The sequence below is a fragment of the Otolemur garnettii genome, unplaced genomic scaffold (assembly GCF_000181295.1).
Source record: "Otolemur garnettii isolate 467f Iridium unplaced genomic scaffold, OtoGar3 scaffold00207, whole genome shotgun sequence".
NCBI lineage: Eukaryota > Metazoa > Chordata > Mammalia > Primates > Galagidae > Otolemur > Otolemur garnettii.
The window spans coordinates 2,241,788-2,250,986 of record NW_003852602.1 but is presented as its reverse complement, the minus strand read 5'-3'; positions in this window follow the sequence as shown (position 1 = coordinate 2,250,986).

Sequence of the window (9,199 nt, the reverse complement as noted above, 5' to 3'; positions counted from 1 at the left end):
ACTGATGAGAAAAATGTGTATTCAGTTTTGTTAGGATGAAATGTTCTGTAGATGTCTGATAAGTCCAGAAGTTGAATAGTTAATTTTAAATCTAAGATTTCTTTGCTAAGCTTCTTATTGGAGGAGCTATCCAACACTGCCAAAGGAGTGTTAAAATCTCTGACTGTGATGGAGCTTGGACAGATCAAGTTGCTCATGCCATTTAGAGTCTCTTTAATAAATTGATGTGTGTTCTGGTTGGGTGCATAGATATTGATAATTGAGATCTCATCATATTGAGTATTGCCCTTAATAAATATAAAGTGACCATCTTTATCTTTGCTTACGTTTGTTGGTTTAAAATCTAGTGTATCTACAGATAAAATTGCAATACCTGATTTTTTTGGCTTTCCATTTGCCTGGAATATATCTATGAACATCCCTTCGCTCTGAGTCTATATTTATCTTTTGAGTTTTCTGAGTCTATATTTATCTTTTAAGTTTTAAGGTAAGATGAGATTCTTGTATACAGCAGATGTCTGGTCTGAGTTTCTGTATCCAATCAGCCAATCTGTGCCTCGGACAGTTTAAACCATTCACATTGATTGAGATTATGGATAAGCCTGGTAAAATTTTAGGTATCAAGTTATTTGCAAGTCCAGTGGACATTTTTAATCCTTTCACCACTGTGGAAGTTGGAGTTTGATCAATAGTTTCTGAGTTCTAATCCTTTTGTGCTGGAGGATTGCACTGGCCATTATGGAGAATAGGTCTGAAAATATCCTGGAGAACTGGTTTAGTTATGGCAAATTACTTCAACGCATGGATGTCATTAAAGTATTTAGTTTCTCCATCATAAATGGAACTCAGTTTAGCTGGATACAGGATCTTGGGTTGAAAGTTATTTTGTTTTAGGAGATTAAGAGTTGATGACCACCCTCTTTTAGCCTGAAAGGTTTTGGCAGGGAGATCTGCAGTCGTTCAAATATTCTTCCCCTTGTAGGTTATGATTTTCTTATGTCTAGCTTCTTGTAGGATTTTCTCTTTCATATTAACTTTAGTGAAGTTAATTATGATGTGTCTGGGAAATGTCTTATTCGGGTAGAGTCATGCTGGGGTTCTGGAGCTTTCTGCTGTCTGAATTTCAGGATCTCTTGGCTTATCTGGAAAGTTCTCTTTCATAATTTCATGTAGAAGACCTTCTGTGTTTTGTGAAGCAACTTCATCGCCTTCAGGGATTCCTATAAGGCAAATATTAGTTTATTTCGAATTATCTCAGAGCTCTCTGAGAGAATAATCCATTTTTGCTTTTCATTTCTGTTCCTCTTTGGATGCTTGAGCACATTCAGAATCTTTGTCTTTTATGATTGAGATCCTTTCTTCTGCCTGCTTCATTCTATTACCAAGGGATTCTACCAGAATTTTTTCAGATCTTTGAGGGCTACAATTCCTTGCCTCAATGTTTCAAAATCTTTGGTGGTTTTGTCTTTGAATTCATTGAATTCTTGACTGAACTTTTGGAATGCTCCTTGAATTTCTAATTCTATCTTTGCCTCTGTTGTATTAATCTTATTTGCAATCCAAATTCTGAAATTGATTTCTGACATCTCAGCCATTTGTTTATAATGTGGATCTTCAGTTTCGTCTGCCACATCCTTTCTTGGTGGGGGGTGTTGGCCTACTCTGGTTATTCATATTACCACCCACATCCTTCCTTGGGGAGGGTTGATCTACTGTGGTTATTCATATTACCAGAGCTTTTCCACCGATTCCGCCCCATGATAATTTTACCCCGTTTCGCTTTTTGAGGTTTGTTAAAGACCCATATGGTGTTACGGCCTGAGAGACTGGGGACCTGCTTGGTGTGATGGGGCTCTGTTATCTTTTCAGCTGGTCTCTGTCCTACCCTAGTGAGTCAGTTACTCTTGGTTGAAGTCTCAGCTGTGGAGAAATACCAGCAATTAAGTCACCCCAGCCCCCACAAACAACAATTGGGCAAGGAAAATCAAACCTTCCCTCAACCATACACCCAGGGTGCCACTTTGGATAGTTCTTGGGTGATTTGCCCTGGTTCAAGGGGTCCAAATAGGTTGTTCCAGTCAGTACCAATCAAAGGTGGGAGAGTTCAAATGTCTCTAGCAGCTAGATAAGAGGGGTCTGCTGGCAGCTCAGATATGACTTGCTCCAGTGCTCCATGAGGGCAAAAGGACCCACCCAGAAAATGAATTAGTCTGGGAAGGTTGATACCTCCTTCCCCACTTTGTACCCAGTCACTGGTAATCCCACAGGGCTATGACCCAGTTCACTCCAGTATGGAAATGCTCCTGGGGTTTACGACTGCCAAAGTCACCGGGAGATCTGAGTCTAGCAGGAGGACCTTGGCTGTTTAATTTAGAGTTGGGAAGTTCACTTAGTTCCAGCCCCACTCCTTCTGCCATGGCTAAATTCCTCTGCTAGTCAGAGGCTGCTAGAGTTGATAAGAAACTCAGCCCTGGGCAGCAAGCAATTGGAGTTTACACTCAGGTGTCAATTCCAGCCTCTTCCCACCCATTGCCTTTGTCTCAGCTATATCCCCCTGAGGGCTAGGTGTGACTGGTCTCTTTACTCACAAAATTTCCCAAGCCCATTCCACTAGTGACTGCTGTCCAGAACCTCTGGTTGCCCAGAGAGACAGGGCATGTCTATTTGGAATGGCATCAGGCAGCTCCTGTATGGCTTCCTCTGAGCTAATTTTCTTCTCCTCGATTCTGTGCCACAGAGTTAGCACAGAGTATCACCCTTTCCCCCTCCACTCCTCTCAAGGAAATGCCCAATAATCTGGACTCCATGGTGGACAAATTTCCAGACCTTGGGGTGAGAGTGAGGATGGGGGAATCCTCAGAGTTCAGAATTGCAGGTAGGGGGTAGGGAATATATACAGTTTCATACAGTTTTACAGTTTTATGCCTGGCAGGAGGGTGCCGTGGCATGTTCAGCAGGGGTAGGAGGTCCAGTTTTTAGGGTGTCTCTCCTGTGGGATAGAGGGAGAGGATGTTTGAACTCTGCTCTCTTGTTTGTATGGAGTAAACTGCTAGCCTGTCTTGTGGGGGAAGTTACTCCCATCCACTAGGTGGATTGTGTACCTTTTGATTTTATTTTTGGGGTCACAGCTCACCTCAGCAAGGTTGAAGTGCATTCTTCAATCTTGTCTCTTGGCTTAGCTCCAAACCATCAGCTGCCTTGCTAAATTTATGTCCTTTAAGTCTCCTTCTGAACACAATTCTCTGTAAAAAGCTGGCTGCAGTCCGCCATCTTGCCTCCGCCCCACAAGTGTCTGGAAGAAACATTTAAATGGGGCTTCTCCTTCTCTGGACTTCCATACGTTCCAGTGTGGCTGCACAAAGTCTCGGTTATGTCAGTATTTGAAATAGTAGATTCTTTACTCCTTTTGCTCTGAGCAGGCCCACAGCTCCTGTGCCCACTTCAGTTCTGGGGTCTTCCCTTCTCTGGCCAAAGCCACGTCCTCCCCTGGGGCTCTCTGCTCTGCCCCGGTCCCAGGCCTTTTCTGTGGCCTCTCAGAGATTACTCTTAACAAAATGAAGTATTATTTAACTTGAACTATGTAATAATTCAATAATCATGTAATCATGATTTAAATATATTTTATTTTAATTTGATTTGTTTTAAATTTCCAGACTTCATCATGCATCTTGCTGGTCAGTCTCCTACATCACACCTAGACAAAGCTTCATTTGTGATAGCAACTAAACCAATAGGCACTTGATTAAACTGCCATTCTTTCTGCCAACTCCAACCAGTAGAATGGCAAGTCACACAATCCCAATTGGATTCCAAGACTAGTAGTTAGATAGTAAGAAGTTGAAAGAGATAATTTTTCTAATTATATGATTGGGGGCTTCTGATACAGCTAACTATAGCATTGCCCTACAAAACACAATTTATTCTTTCCTTATCTACTGCTAATAGACTTAAAGACAAACTTTTTCTCTTAGTATATTTCATCTTGTTTGTGAGCTGCAAACTTATAGACAAATCAGTGAAAATTTAACTGATGCTATTGTATGATTCAAATGCTTAGTAAAATTCAGGATTATTCAAATTGATGTTCCTCAAATTGTGGGCTTCAGATAAGCAGCTGAGATCAACAGTTGGAACTTGTTAGAAATAAAGATTATCAAGCCCTACTTGAGACCTACTGAGTTAAATTGGAGGTAGGGCCTTGGAATCTTTGTTTTAGCAAAATCTTCAGGTGATTTTTTTTCTTCTACTAGTAGCATAAGTCTCATCTGATGCTGAAAACTGAAAATTGTTAGAAATGTGAATTTCCAGACTTAACCCTAGACAGGAGAAATCAGAAACTCTGGGATTGCACCAGCAATATGCATTCACCAGTGCAGCCATCCAGGTAATTCTAGTGCATGACAAAGTTTGAGAATCAATGGTATAGAGGAATATTTTACCTTCTTTACAGTACCACATATAGCAGTTTCACCATAGAAGCTAGTTAAAATTGCAAATATCTAAGCCCTTTCCAGAGATTCTGAATTATTACTTTATTACTTTTACAGGTGTGGTTAGGGAATCTGCATTTTAATTACCTTTCTGAAGAATCTGATATAGGCTGTCCTTGAAGTGCAATTTAACACTTGTTGCTGTAGATCAGACTACATATGCGTTATCAAGCTTAAGGAACAGAATAAACTTCTCTAGGAGAAAAGAAAAAGTTTACTTATTTAGGCAGTGTTTATTTTATAAAAGTTTTCAGGTGTCTGAATTATCCCACTTTCTTCTCATTTTCCCAGATTTAATCCTTGCAGCCCAGAAGAGATAACCCCTGCTGGTACATTAGTATTCTGGATGCTGGGAATAATGCTTTAGATATAGTTTTTAACCTCATTCATGACACCAGGAATACAATCATAGCATTATGAGTATACCAGTTTCAGTGCCTCCGGGAGAAAATACAATTTCTGCCTCATCAAGTTTTATTGATAAAACACAGATGTAGTTATATTATTCATATGACTTTCTGAATTTGTTTTTTGTCTTTTCTAACTTTTTTAAACATAATCTTTATGTTCTTAATGGGATGAGTAATCATTTGAGATACATTTAAATGAGCAAAGATTGGATTTTTTAAATTTATTTTCAGCATGTAATGGAAAAAGAAAAAATAACAACAACAATAAAAAAAGTACTCTGTAGTTTTCTTTGACAGTTCCTTGAAGAAGACTCATTTACCTTTTTCCACAGTGGTAGAAAGAACATCAGCCATAGTGTATCATCCCATGTTACTCATATAGGCAGGGTGTTAAAAATTCAATCTCTGCAAGATGACTTCAGTAGCATCCTTCAGAGCTCTAGTCATGCCAACATAACAGGAGGGTCTGCCAATAATTAAAGAATTTTGAGCCATTAAAAATCAGATGAAAACAACATATATACAACTTGATTTTTATGCCTATTGGAAATATGAGTGTAGTGCAAATATATTCTTTGTTTTCTTCATTTAGCAATTCCATATCAAAGCTGTTCAAGTTTTATTGAAGAGAATCTTCTTTTAAACAAAAATATGAAAGATACATTTAATAAGTGCACTGATACCATATTAATTAATGCAATAATTGCAGTAATTAATATGTTGATCAGCTAACTATATGATGTTTTCAAGTTCATGGATGCATTTTTATGCATTGACATTCAAACTTCTCTTTGATCATAGTTCTTGAGAAGGAAAACTACATGTCAGAAATGCTAAAGCTGAGGCTGTTATATGGAGTATTAAACTAGATGAATTAATTTATTTGTAATTAGCAATTGAGTGGCTATCTGTGGCAGGCATCTTGCTTGTTCATGGCAACATGAGGTTGCAGGACTTGTCTATAATAAGCTCACAATTGAGCTTGATAATTGACCTCTAAGATTTTCTAAAACTCTTTTTTTGTTATTTGATCCAGTGTCAGCAGCCTAAGTAAACCTTGGATACCCATACAATTTTCAGGAGGTCAAATTGTTTGAAGGATTTAAATTCACTTTCCAAGGAAATTTTTAAAGTCATAAGCTTCTTGAAGCTGGTGGAGTCTTTAGGGATATTCTAATTAATATACATTATTTGACACAAATAATTTCTGTAGATATCCTGAGAAATTAAGTCACTTAATCCAAAAGCAGTTCATTTTCCAATGTAAGACAAAACAGACATCTTATTTCCAATCCATGGATTTTCTACTTTACAGGATATATCTAGAAATACAGAATTTATAGATAAGATAGTTTTTATCAAATCACATTGCCATGAGTCATGAATGACAATATTTTTCTTATTGCTAAATGTTTACTAAATTTACTTTGCTATCAATTACCTATACTATACATCTTTGCAAGAAATGACAGTGGAACTTCCATAATTAATCACTTCCCCATGTTGATAATCTCCTTAAGTTGACCTAATATTCACACCCCAGACACGTACCACATATACTCGATGTATAGTAGGCCTAATTCCTTATGTTGACCACTTCTTTACGTTATAGTCCCTTAGGTGGTCAACTTACATATGTTCTACTGTATTCACAAGATCAACTAAATTTGGATATTTCAAGAGTCAAGTGTCTATGTGAGGCTCTGAACCTCTGTTTTCTAACTTTTTAATGTATTTATTTATCTTTGTGCCCACATTGTAGTGACTTAGTTATCATATTACTATGAATACTCTAAATGCCATCATGCTTCTTTAACTATTCTTAATATTCATTTAAGTTCTCCTGATTTGTTCTATTCCTACTCTTTGCATTTTTATATATATTACAGAATTACTGATCAAAACATCTGTTTAAATTTGATTGAGATTTGATGGTAATTGCAAATATGAGATGACTGGATTTTTACAAGACACACACACAAAGAGAGAAATTTTCTCTCTCCAATAATTTATTTATTTAAAATGTGGTAAATTATTCATAACATAAAATTAACCATTTTGTTTATTTTTATGTGTATAGTTCAGTGGTGTTAAGCACATCCATAATGTTGTGCAATGATTATCACCATCCATACATTTATTTATTTTTAAAAATTATTAAAAAGTAAAGTATTATTAGTACTTGTTAAAGTACTAATGATTTATTAAAACATTACTAATGCATTACTAAAGAATTAATTATTAAAAGTATTAAAAGTTATTTTCAAGATGAGTCATAGAAATAATACTGTCTTATTCTTTTCTAAGAAGTCTTGCTTCCATTTAGATATAGTCTGAGATAGTTGATATTTTATTTTACTTATTTATTTTATTAAATCATAACTGTGTACATTGATGCAGGCATGGGGTACAGTGTGCTGGTTTTATATACAATTTCAAATACTTTCATCAAACTGGTTGACATAGCCTTATTGACATCCTCTTAGTTATTGTGCTAAGACATTGATATTCTACATTTACAAAGATTCACATGTACCATTGTAAGATGAACCCTAGGTGTGGTCCCACCAAACATCCTACCTCCACTCAGGTTTCTCCTCCCCTCTCCTCCTTCTCCCCTTTCCCCATATTCTTGGGCTATAATTGGGTTATAGCTTTCATGTGAAAGCTATAAATTAGTTTCATAGTAGGGCTGAGTACATTGGATACTTTTTCTTCCATTCTCAAGATACTTTGCTAAGAAGAATATGTTCCAGCTCCATCCATGTAAACATGAAGGAGGTAAAGTCTCCTTCTTTCTTTAAGACTGCATAATATTCCATGGTGTACATATGCCACAATTTATTGATCCATTAGTGGGTCAAAGGGCACTTGGGCTTCTTCCATGACTTAGCAATTATGAATTGGGCTGCAGTAACCATTCTGATACAAATATCTTTGTTGTAGTGTGATTTTTGGTCTCCTGGATATACACCTACTAGAGGAATTGTAGGATCAAATGGCAGGTCTATTTTTAGTACTCTAAGTGTTCTCCAAACATCTTTCCTAGAGGAACATATTAGTTTGCATTCCCTCGAGCAGTGTAGAAGTGTTCCCTCTTCTCCACATCCATGCCAGCATCTCTGGTTTGGGGATTTTGTGATGTAGGCTAATCTTACTGGAGTTAGATGATATCTCAAAGTAGTTTTGATTTGCATTTCTCTGATGATTAAGGATGATGAGCATTTTTTCATATGTCTGTAGGCCCTGCACCTGTCTTCTTGAGAGAAGTTTCTCCTCAAGCCCCTTGCCCACCGTGAGATGGGATTCACTTGTTCTTTTCTTGCTAATATGTTTGAGTTCTCTGTGGATTCTGGTTATTAAAACTTTGTTGGACTTCTTCCATGACCTAGCAATTATGAATTGAGCTGCAATAAACATTCTGATACAAATATCTTTGTTGTAATGGATTTTTGATCTTCTGGATATATACCTAATAAAGGAATTGTAGAATCAAATGGCAGGTCTATTTTTAGTTCTCTAAATGTTCTCCAGATGTCTTTCCAAAAGGAATGAATTAGTACCCATTGGACCCATGAATTGAGCAATAAATTATGGTATATGTACACCATGGAATATTATACAGCCCCAAAGAAAGATGGAGACTTTACCTCCTTCACGTTTACATGGATGGAGTTGGAAAATGTTCTTCTTAGCAAAGTATCTCAAGATTGGAAGAAAAAGTATCCAATGTACTCAGCCCTATTATGAAACTACTTTATAGCTTTCATAGGGAAGCTATAACCTAATTATACCTTAAGAGTATGGGGAGAGGGGAGGGGGAACAGAATAGAGTGCTTGGCTTTTTTCAATATGATATTGGCTGTAGGTTTGCTGTAGATGGCCTCTATCAGTTTAAGAAATGTCCCTTCTATACCAATTTTCTTAAGTGTTTTAATCATGAATGGATGCTGGATATTATCAAAAACTTTTTCTGCATTAACTGAGAGAATCATGTGGTCTTTGTTTTTTAATTTGTTTATGTGATGAATTATATTTATACATTTATGTATGTTGAACCAGCCTTGGGACCCTGGGATAAAACCCACTTGGTCATGGTGTATAATTTGTTTGATGTGTTGCTGGATTCAGTTGGTTAGGATTTTGTTTGATATTTTCACGTCAATATTCATTAGTGATATGGGTCTATAATTTTCTTTTCTTGTTGGGTCTTTTCCTTGATTGGGGATCAAGGTTATGTTTGCTTCACAGAATGTGTTGGGTAGTATTCCGTCTTTTTCTATATTTTGGAAAAGGTTG